The sequence below is a fragment of the Zonotrichia albicollis genome, chromosome 10, assembly GCF_047830755.1.
Source record: "Zonotrichia albicollis isolate bZonAlb1 chromosome 10, bZonAlb1.hap1, whole genome shotgun sequence".
Taxonomy (NCBI): Eukaryota; Metazoa; Chordata; class Aves; order Passeriformes; family Passerellidae; genus Zonotrichia; species Zonotrichia albicollis.
The window spans coordinates 23,769,493-23,781,520 of record NC_133828.1 but is presented as its reverse complement, the minus strand read 5'-3'; the positions used below and the strand labels follow the sequence as shown (position 1 = coordinate 23,781,520).

At 39.7% G+C, this 12,028-nt stretch overlaps 1 protein-coding gene across 1 annotated transcript in view; it reads left to right on the top strand.

The window, feature by feature from the left end:
* Nucleotides 1–9,903, top strand: part of LOC141730388 (uncharacterized) — a 30,928-nt gene extending 21,025 nt beyond the window's left edge. Inside the window, exon 3 of the mRNA XM_074547693.1 lies at nt 6,329–9,903. The gene's annotated coding sequence lies outside the window, so the exon portion shown is untranslated. The remainder of the gene's footprint in view (nt 1–6,328) is intronic.
* Nucleotides 9,904–12,028: the final 2,125 nt, after the last annotated feature.

The window sequence follows — 12,028 nt, the reverse complement described above, 5'->3', positions numbered from 1 at the left end:
CAATATAGTTGGTAAGGAAATCCTCCTCCCCACAATCCTCAGAGCTAGGCTGGAGCAGATCTGAAGTATCCTCTCAGCCCCAAATTACTGTCTAAACACAAACTCCCTGCCAGCACTTTGGAAAAGGTGCTATGAGTTGTGAGTGGCTTTTAATCTACTTTTCTCTCCCCACACACTCTATTCAAACATTTTATATTTGTCTCATAACACATAAAGCTTGACTGCCATCACAGTATAGAGTGGGGCTGAACTATTTCAAATGCCCACAGGACTTCAATTATTCTCCTTGCCCTTCTGCAGTGATTAATGCTTTGGAAAGCACAGTTGCCCTGGGATGGCTCGAGCAAATACCCACATGTCTGCAGACAGCTGTAAGCAAAGGCAGGAGCAGAATCATTAAAGCTCTGCTGACTGCAGTGCCCAATCAATAATCCATGGCAAGAGCATCACAATCTATACAACATACCGCAGGGCTGACAGTGGTATTGGTAGCAGAGGGATCCCTTAATGCAAATCCAGCTCTGGAAAATTTGGAATTTTGGGAGGTTTGACTTTCAAAGCACCTACTTGTTATCCACGCAGTAGAAATTTGAAAGAGAATTTGTTGGGTGCATTAATTTGGATTTCTCCGTCTCCATAAAACTGGAAGAAAAACTCTACTTGAAAATTAACATGAATATAAATTTTGATGTCATTAAAGAATTAAAAATACACATAAGATTGTCACACAGCCTTTTACTCCCACAGGAGTAAAATCATGTGTGCCAGAAGACTTGTTAAACTGTATCTGCTAAACAAAAATATGAATTACAGAGATGTTGTTATTTTGTAAGAATCCTTCAGACTCATATATTTATCACAAATCTGTAATTCAGTAGCCTAAAACAGAGGGAAGAGGGATTTTCTTTGGTGGGGACCTAAAGGTTGCTTTGAACCCTTGAGCTGCATTTGGGATCAGACCATGGAAACATATCTGCTTGTAGGCAAGGCACTTTCCAGTGTGGTTACATGCAGCCTCATCCTACAAAGATACACATCACTGTGCATCAATGGCACATCAAGGCCTCATGGATTTCCACAGCATAGTTACAGCAGAAATCCTTAGACAATCCTTAGTGTGAAACTCAGTGACTGCAGTGCTAGGTATGGGGCTTATGCATTCCATAACTCTAGTGGTTGTTTTTATTTTATCATTTTCCCATTTTCTATTACTTTAATCTCTTTTCTGATACCATTCTCTCTTTGTTCCCTGCAAAACTATTTCTGTCTATCTAGGTTCCAAAATTTTCCACAATCTTTCTTTCTTTCGCTGCTATTCCTCCTTATTTCTACATATTTTCTCAAATTTCTTCCTTCATAGTTTCCACATTTCTTCTTCCATTAACTTGTGGGTTTTATCCTTTCCCCCCCCTTTTTAGTGGTTCTTAAGTCTCAAAGAGTTGTATGGCTACTTCTTGAGCCATAATAATTTAAAAATAATTCCTTCTTTGCCAGCTCTGTCTCTGCATTGGCCTTAACTATATCTCATTGCTTGGATGTTAATTCATTGTTAGCTTGTAGAGAAGCCAAGCACACTGATAAGTCAAACTCACACATACAAACAAAGAAACTCCAATCAGATTCTTTAGCTGTAACCAATAATTTAACACCACACTGATTAGGTTTTAAGAACAGACTCCTGATAAGCACAAGAAGTCTTCCTGGACACCTCTTCTACCAATTATCTTTTGCTTGAAGTCTCCTCAGAGTACTCACATATTTTTCTGATAAGTGCATCGCCTGTCTGAAACGACTGGCATTTCTACAAACATATTTGCTCATGGAATGACAGCCACAAGCAATTCTGATAACACTAAATTAGCAGGAGACTGAAAATAATGTGCTTGTCAAACACCTTCCCCCCTCCCTTTCTCTCAATGTTCAGGAAAGGTAATGCATTTTTTCCTCCTTTACTTTTCTGTGATTTGCATTTTCATTTGCTAAGTGTATTACAATGTCCTGTTTATCTTGGACTGCAGCATCAAGATCTTTGTACATCTCATTCCCTCCAGTAATTTCCCAGGCAAGTATTTCCCCACTGCACCTATTTGCTAAACAAAGACAAAAGATTTCTCTAATGTAGAAAAGTAGCAACGGTCCTCAGAGAAAGCCAAAATCTTTCTAAAGAATAATTAATCTTCTGGAAACAATTCAACAGAATGACATTGTGTGTGTGAACATGTGTTAGCAAGAAATAAAAGTTTCAAATCCTATAGGCTCTCTCCTAGTTGATTTGAATAATCAGAAAAAAATCCCCAGTTCAACACATTTCAGGGTTCTCATACACCATTAGTTCATGCCCCCTCCCAGGATCTGTGGAACACTAAACCCTGAGAGCCTTCTTAAATTGTTCCCCACTTCCAAGCACTGTATTCTTGGGGCTGGGAAGCAAGATTACCATTAATGTTCAAACACAGCTTCAACCCAACCCTGCTCCCAGCAATGTGCTTATGATGATACATCCCCTAAGCTTGGCTTAGTCCATTATTTGGACTCCCCACTCACCAAAAAGAGCCTGCAGGAGGCATGTATGCTTTTAGCTACCACCTCTCTGCTTGGTGCATGGTTTTCGTTGTGCAGCACCTTCCAAGAGGGCTTGCAGAGAGGCTTCAGCCTCTTGGGAACACTGCCCAACCCCGTCCTTGAGTTCAGCCAGCGATGATTGTTTCAGCTCTGCTTGGTTCTGTGACAAAAGAGGCTCTCTTGGAGCTAACCCAAAATTCCTCTCATGCTCTTCAGCTTCTGGAAGAACCTTCACTTTGTTTGGAGTCCTTCTGGTTCTTCCTGTTCTGATGGCTCAAAAGCATCAGTAGGGAAGTGCTGAGATGAAAGTTGATGCAGCTGAAGCTTTCTGAGGGCTGGCTTTCTCTGTGTGCCAATAACAAAGAGCAGAGAGCACTTCTCTGTGGTTTTACCCCATCAGGAGTTCTGGGTAAATAGTTTATACAGATGGGCTGACTCCAATCCCATTATTCTCCCTTTCTGTGAAAAATGAGAGTCATGAAGGTTTGGAGCAGGGGACTTAAATGAAGTTTTATGAAATGATGTTTTTCTGCTTTAAAATAAAACCTGTCAGAAGGAAAAAAAAAAAAATTACAGGAGTTAAAATTCCCACAGCTGCATCCAAGTATTTTTTAAAATGTCATTATCCTTCCAGAGTTAACACAATGTTGATGATGCTGCACAGAGATGCAAAGTTCTTTAGCTGAATCACTGTTATCATGTGCTGCCATGTGCTCTGTGAAGACAAAGTTTTTGTTGATTCAAGGTCAGACAAGTTCCATCAATATTTATCTCTTACTGTCTCATCCAGAAAGTGCCTCCAAGGTTTAAACTGGTCAACCACAGTTACATTTGAGTGCATTCTCTTAAATTTCCTCAAACATATATTGTGCTTACTTCTTTTTCTCCACTTCTGCTCCCCATGAGACATGAGCCTGCCTCCTCAGCATCCTCCCACCTTGGGCTGCATCACCACTTGTAATGTTGAGATGCAGTTTCAGCTGTAGGATCCTGGGCTGACAGAGCATACTCTTATCCCCACATGGCTCTGCCTGCTTGTGAACAGCAGTTGCCACATTTCTTAGGGGGAAAAAGTGATTTTTCTGATTCTGCTTAGTATCCTCTGAGCCATATGATTCTTTTTTAGGTCTTCCTACCCACTTATCTTTTCAGCTCAGTTTTGACTCTGTGGCTTCTTCCCTTAACATAAGGCATGAGCCTTTAGTTGCAAGTGTTTCTTAAGCCCACTCATTCCAGGAATTTTTTAGTAGGGCACCAAGATTTTTTTCAACTGTTACGCTGCATACATTCTCCTTCCCACTTCAGAAAAATACTGAAATCACTAGTTGCTTTATCTAATCTTATCTTTTCCAACCCACAACTTTGTAATCAAAGGTATTTGAAAAACAGCGGAACAGAGACCAGAAGCAAGACATGTTTGATTAGGGCTGGCACTATGCAAACATAGCTGTACTTATTCTGGGCCAGATCCAGGCTGAGTCTTGTGGAGGTACTGGCTCAGCTCAGCCTGGTGGTGTTTGTACCATATTGCCTTCCACAGTATACAGAGATACTCTCCCTCACCTAGGCTGTACTGCAACTACAGCTGTGCTCAGCAGCCCTTTCCTTGGACAGCACCCTCCTCTCCCTGCTTCAATTTCAGAGTTGCTTTTGCCCCACTCTCTCAATGCAGTGGCCCATCTTTATTTTTCCATATTTTAAAGCTCGACCTGACTGTTAGTGTTCTGTTGGCATACTGGGTCATTGCCCTTAAGCAGCTTCTAGCCCAGGTTTCTGGTCTTTGCTCCTTTCCTGCTCTGCATGGATTGGGACAGTCAGTGTCTCCTCCAGATGCAGCTGGGCAGCTCCTGCTGGGCTTCCTGCCTGCTGCCTGGTTCTTACTCTGCCATCAGCAATAACAAATGATTCCTCTTAGAAATATTCTTCACTGAATTTATTAAAAATGTCATAACCACTATTAGTCATGGCAGAAAGATGTACCTACACACTAGTCTGAACCATAGGAATTAATGGGAATATGAGTCCGCTGCTTAGCAGATTTATCATAATGGAAGCAATTTTAATCCCTCTTGAGCCAGTTTAACCAACACACAAAAGATTCTGTAGCTAATTAGCAGGTCTTTGTAGTATTCAGACCCCAATAAATATTAATGTGATGTCCTAAAGAATGAGGTTTATGTTCCTGAATCATACATTTATTAAGTCAAGATTTGACCTTTTTGGAGATTACACGGGCAAACTCCTTCACTCTCTGCAAACACAGGCAAAAAATCAATCTCCTGCAAGCATTCCCTAAAAGAATTCAAATGCCACATCCTACACTGAATGGACACATTTGATTAAACTGAATACAAAAAGACAAAATAAATGAAACCATCCTAACTCAGCTACAAAAAGTTAAGAATTAATACAATATCCACATCTTTAAAATGCCTGTTATTAGTTTTGAATAATGTCAACAATTGCAATTCTTCTGTTCTTCCTACATTAAGAGGAGAATATATCCATATATAATTGCTGCTAAAAATCTACACCAACATGCTGCTGCAGATGCAACGTCAAACACACCCAAATTAGTAAATGCTAAAATGAAATCTATCAGTAGAGCATTCATTCACTGTCACATAGGCATTCTGCTATTTTGCTCCCAAACTAATGATCAGTAGGATTTAACTCTTGCACTTCACACACAGTTCTCTTACACAGAGGAGCAGCTGGTGACAGAGACAATAAACAACAGCATGGCACCCTGTCTGCCAAGGGGTGACAGGCAACAGGCAAGGGCTTGCTTGCTGTGGAGATTCCTGGCCATCAAGAGCCTGAGGGGGACTGCAGTGCTCAGGGAGATCAATTCAGAAAGGACACCTGTGACACTTGAATAACATGCACAATATCTGTGAAGAGCCACGAAAATGAGCTGAGATTTCATTTTGCCCGAGAGCCACCTGCATTACATCCCCATAAAACTTTAACTAAAGCTCTGGAGTGCTGTAGTGACAAAAGCAAAGAGAAACTGCCAGCCTCCATGGGCAGAAGTATAAGAACTTGGTCAGTGATAAGACTTATGATCTGCACAGAAAGATTTACAGAAGCTGACAAAAATGAGCAAAATCAAAAAGACAAAAATCTTGCAGCTTCTGGCCTACCCTGTTTTAGCATGAGTGTGCTATGAAAAAAGTCCCACCACAGGTGCAGCCTGACAAGACTGCCTTATGTCATATTCAATGCAGTATAAATCTCTAGGTAAAGTAGTACTGTGGTGATCGATCCATTTAAGTATAATGCACTCTTCCCAAATACTTTTTACCATTGGCTGACACAATGTATGAATAGCTGCAAAAATTTGGGATAAGAAAAAACTTTTATCTTTTATCAGGCCATCATTGCTTTCATAATTGTTCTTATTTTACTGAAAGACATTTTTTCCCCCAAAAAGAAAGACCACCACAGTAATCAGATATGCCTATTGCACATCTGCAGCAATACTGCTACAGTTACTTAGCAACCAGTGAGGATTAAAAAAAGAAATTATGTAAAGGAAGAGAAAAATTAGAAGCAAATTGAGCTGAATAAAAAGAAGGCAAATACCATATTGACATTCAATGTGCATAGATACATAGGGCTGTCTTTGCTGCATGCACCACCAACTGTTGGACATTGTTAAATCAGCTTCTACTATTTAAAATCAAAGCTCGGTCTAACTTAGATTTGAAAACGTGTTATCTAGAATCTGATGACTATATCCTCTTCTCTGTTTCATATTCAGGCCAGAAGGACACAACAAAATAAAGAATGGTACGTTCGCCAAAATCTTTTGGAGGTAAATACCATCCCTGACACTGAGAAAGCATCCTCAACAGGACGAATTTACAAGGAGTGAAATTCTACTCCCTCTGTTGGGAAAGAACAACCAGAAACATTCGTGGGCTTTCTGGAGGATTGGAAACTTGGCTGCTGCAGAAGGAAGCACAGACACCTCTGCTGGCCAATGAGTTTTATGCACACTGTTAAAATCTGCTCATATGGACAAACACATCATCCCCTTCTCGCTTGACTGGATCCCTTTTCTTCTTCACAGCTCCCTTCCAGCTCAGGCAGGATTTAAAGTTTTCTTTGATTTACTTTAAAAGGTGAAGGTTTCACGTACATTCTGGCATGAGCAAATATATTGAAATTTCTATATGTTTGCCAATCTAACAAATTTTTGGCTTGACTTTTATAATTTAGGAAGGAATTAATCACATTTTGAAAGAAATTGCAGTCTTTACTGAAAGTAATGATGCTATGAATTATCACTCAGATTCTCAGCAGGAGGTAATTATGTTTATGGTAATTTGAAAAATGTAGCACTGCAGTTTTCTTTATAAGTGAGCAGTGTTTCATCAAGAGGCCATATTATATATATCACCTTCACTGCCAGAAGAGTCTTAAGTATAAAATATCAGAAAACAAAATTGGCTTCTGTACTTAATTATTACGTTATTTGCACGCTACATTTTAGCAAAAGTACTGGCATTTACAACTCATTAATAGTTTTTTGTGGAATCAAATGCATCAAAATGAAAAAGAATAGTATTTCATTTAATCTTTGCCACTGAAATACTCTTTTGCCAATAAACTCCACATACAACCTGGCTTTACTTTCAAATTTGTTCGCAGGTAAAACCAGCTCAGGGTAAGACATCCCTCAAAACTCTCCATTAACTTAATTCTTTTCAAAACTTTGAAACAAAAATCCACAGTGTTTAATGCGGTGCAGGTCTGCCGCTATCATATTCTACATTTCCATAAAACAAGTTTTCTTCTCAAATACAAGAGAGAAATTAAGGGGTCTTTCTCAAGCACCAAAGAGAGAGAAAAAATAAGATCAAAAAAGGATTGTGAGCTGGGCTTCTCTTGGTCTTAAATTTCAGTTAAGCATCAAGCATTTTAAAGGGAATGTGTGTTCATTTGCTCTTGGCGGAATAAGAATAGGCACCTCTCCTGGGCTGCTGCAGCTAACAAGCACCCAGCATCGATTTCTGCCTGCTGCTCTTAGCCCAGCCTGTAGCTGCCAAAAGAATCTCTCATTACCTTTGGAATTTGCAAGTGGCAGTTTCCTCCCCAGTTTGTCCTGGAGAGCAAGGAATGCCATAGAAAGTTTCAACGAGGTGGAAACCTGTGGTTTACAGTAAGCAGAGGAGTGGAACAGGACTGCAAAATCTTAGATGGAAATATGAGCATTTTAAGAGCTCCAGATGAGGAATATCAATGCATAACCATCTTTTCATTCAGTCTTTGAACACTGCAAGAATTGTCACTGAGGCAGTGTAGGTGTGAAAGGCTGCCTTGAGTATTCTCTACAGCAATGGCAAACATGAAAGTCTTGCTGTCAGACTGAACAGGGCAGGTTGAGTCCTTCACAAGAGGCACCAGCAGCTAACAGATTGACTTTCAGTGATCATGTCAGTGCCACAAACCTCTAGCCACCTGAGAGAGATCTTTCATATGATTTTCTCTTGGTTTAAATCATGCATTTGCTACCTTTGCAACATAATCATGTGAAGTTTTTTCTCAGAATTTTTAATTTCCCTTTTGTTACTTGCAGCTGGATTAACCCTGAAAGACCTGAAATTCAGCTGTATTTAATTCCAAGAAAACAGAAATAGATCTCCAAATAAGCAGGTCAATAAAGTATGAGTATCCTAGTGGGAAGCAGGCACTTTCCCTGGACTACAGAGAATGGTTTGAGTTCTGGGCTGGTTTTCTGCCAGTCATGTTTAAAGCCAAGACTACCTGCAGCTGGTTTTCCTCCTGCTCTTTAAAGAGAGTTCATTATCTCTCTTCTTCTCATCTCCATGCCTCATTTCAAACCTTCACTTTAGAGAAGGATACAATAGAGTGTTAAACTTTCCTAGTTTAGGATGATAATCCCAAAAGCTGGATAGGCAAAACCAAGCAGGTCTTTCTGGAAGAAAAATGAGATTGTTGTACAGTAGTTATAGGGAGTGCTATTTCTATTATTACCTATTATCCCCTATTCCTCTGTCCAGTTCATTTCCCTCCAGAGGCCTCAGAGTAGTTCCTTATATCCATTTATTTGTCATATGCCCAAACTGTAGGTTTTCTGGGACAAGATCATCTTTTCTGTGTGCAAGCAGTAATAAGGACAGTGAAGGGCTGATTTCTGCGTCAGACCACTTGAAATAAAAGTACTGCTAAGAAATGCTGTGGGGGACATTGAGGAGTAATTCAGTCTATCACAGAAAAGCTGATGCTACAGCCTCACACAGTTGTTTTGCTTTCCCAACACTGTACATTAAAAGAGAAAAAGCATGATAGATTGCCTAAACTATTTACTATAATTTTCATTCTTTGTATTAATGTAAGAAAAATTTCTTGTCTATTAAGGTTGGTTCCTGTCAGTAGATTTGAAGTAGGATCTTTTGACCTTGGAGGAGAGGCTGAAATGCTTTGCTACAGGCACACAGAATCATCTTCCTACCTGAAGATATTTTACCTGCAATCATTTCCCATTCAGAGGAGAGGTGCAGAGCTAGAGATTAATAACATCAGTTTCTGGTGGCCAGATATGACTATTTCTCTTAAAAGTTAAACTGCATGAAAAATATGCACCTGGGGTTTCAAAAAAGTAAAGTGTCAGGCAGAAGATGTTTTTCAATCAACTCCTTATTCCCAGCACAACAATTTTCACAGTATGTGAGACAGACACTGCTTTTTGCAAAGAGCTTGTGACTTTTGGAAGCCCTTTGGCATACAGCTGAGTGGAAATCACTGCTGAAACCCATGGGTCACTGAGAAACATGTCAACTGCAGTAGCTACCCTTCCTGTGTCTAAGAATACTTAGAAAAGTATTCTAAGCTTTGCTGTTGGTATATAGTTAGTAAGTCCTGTGTTCAAGACAACCTTTTTGCTCAATGCAAAAACTATAACAAAGTTCTTTTCTTTGAAGGACTGACATTTAAAAAGAATTCATGATTTAGTTCAGAGCCATTCCACTTAATGGGCTGATGATTTAAGTCTTCCATAGTGGATGAATCATAAATGCTGAAACCTAGCACAGTTTTGGTTTTACTGTTTAATGGGCATCTGTACTGAGCAAAGTATAAATAAAAAATTCCAAGTGACTATGCATCATAAATATTTATTTCCTAAATTATGTTTCCCTATCCATCAGACAGACCTGGGACTGATGCTGAAAAATGTATTTGTGATAAACCCTTTCCAGGAGCTACAAAATGAGCAATGGGGATATCTTGGGGTCTTTATTAATTTAAAGGTAGCAGGAAAGTGAGACTGAGTTTCTCAAAATTGTGCCCCAGCAGCTTTCCTGACACATTTCACAACATAAGCCAGACAACTGTTTTCATCTTTCCTGTAGAAAAAATAAAGATGACTTTTTGTATCAGTGCAACTTCAGTTTTATATAAATTTTCAGTTAACAAGCTGTCCCTCTAAGTCAAGAGCTGTCCTAGATGGTCACTGTCTGCAGATATCATTTCTGTGCTACCATGTATCTGGCAGGAAAAGGAGCAGAAAGGCTGTTAGAAGTTGGTGGTCCTGCCAGACTGCTAGTCTGGGGAAAGCTCTTCACAGTTGCTATTAACTCCTAAATTACTGATATTTTCCAGAAAAAATATAATAAATTCTTGAGGGAAATATATTTATTTAACAGTAAGGCCACAAGCCCCCATTGCTATTTGAGCTGTTGATACCATATAATCTTTCACACTGGGGGCTTCTGGGAAAAAAACCAGCAAATATGCCACTCATCATTCTTAGTTCCTACTTTTTGCTGTAATGTATTTTTAACAGCTCTAATTATTGCTTGGCTCTTGTACTTGAAGTGTTCTCTATGAGTCAGGCTAAAACTTAATACACATTAAATAATAAAAGAGAAGCAGCCAATTAGTAAAAATGCATCCGAGTACTGTGCAATGCAGCCGTGGAGCAGCTGATGCAGGATGTTTAATGTAATTACTGGGGCTTAGATGTCAAATGATTGAACAAAGCAGCAAATCAATGAACTGTGTTTATACAGATTATTAAAATCGAGAGTGGTGAGGGATCTCAAGGTATCAGTCAACACATTCCGCTGCAGTGAGTCATTTTTTGGCAAAAGTTTGCTGAGGGATTGTGAAATCTCCTCTGTTGTAGGTTTTAAGAACAAAGCCTTGACAATCTATACCAATGCTTAGTCACCCAAACCATGCGAATTTTTTCCTAACAACTCATTTAAATCTTCCTGGAATTTAAGCTCATTGCCTCTTGTGCTAACCTCAGTTAGCACAAAGAACAGGTTGTTTTATTATTTTCTGCTGAAGCCTTGGCATAGAGCAGATGTGGCACGGGGGCTGAGTGCTGCACCCTTCCCTTACCCATCCTGTGCACATCCCTGCTCTTGCAGCCCCTGTCCCAGCAGCAGCAGGGTTGAATGGGGGGCTGCAGCATCTCAAGGGGGGAAAAAAAACTGTTCAGCCCTAAGGCAAACAGATCTCTGCATATCCATCCCTGCTATCTAAGCCAAGACAAGGGCTCTCATTTACCTCTCCTTACTTGTTAGCAAAAAGGACTAAAATAAGCTCTTGCCTATAGTTAGAGCTTGGACACAGACTTTACTTGCATATTGTGAAGATATTAATATCTTATTCCTTCACTTTTTTTTACTTATTTAAATAACATAATTATAAAAAAATCCACATAAGCAAGACTGATATGTTATTCAACCACGCGAAAATATTAAAACATGATAAAAAGTCCCAAACCAAGATTTGAAATTTTAGGATATTGTCCCAACAGTAAAGAAATTACTGATAGGTTGTGGGAGGAAGGAAGCTTTTGGAAGTTCCCTGCTTGCTTTCTTTTCTAGCTTATAGTCCTGATACTGAAATAGTTGCTGACCTTTAACTGTGATATTACAGAGTGAAAATGAGGACATTCTGATAGGAGAATGAAGCTATGTGTGTCATCGTGTACAAATCATTAAGGCCGGTGCCCTCAGATAATTGACTAGCCAGGAAATTTTCAGAGAATTAAAACAGAGAAACTCAACTATTTAATTTCCCTGCTTCTCTGTGAAGTGTAAGTTACTACATTTTTTAAATGAGTGTTCAATTGACTGAGCAATCCCAAACTGGTAATTTGGTTGTGCCCTCAGCAGTGGCTGTGGCAGGCTGAATGCAGCCCCAGCGCTTTCACAGCAGGAGAGGAGCAGGAGAAAATGAACAGCAGGGTTGTCACAGCCTCCTGTGCTATACACACATATCCCAATCCACACCATACATCAGCAGACATCACATGGCAACTAGAAGCTGAACTGAAGCTCCTCTGGTGATTTCAGGGCTGTTTCCATAAAGCCAAGGGAAGATAGCACATAAATACACAACATAGAAGAGCTAAAAGCCACGTAATGGAAATCTTTAGGGTGAATGGAATAGTTGTGTGAGACAGGGTAGACATCTGGAG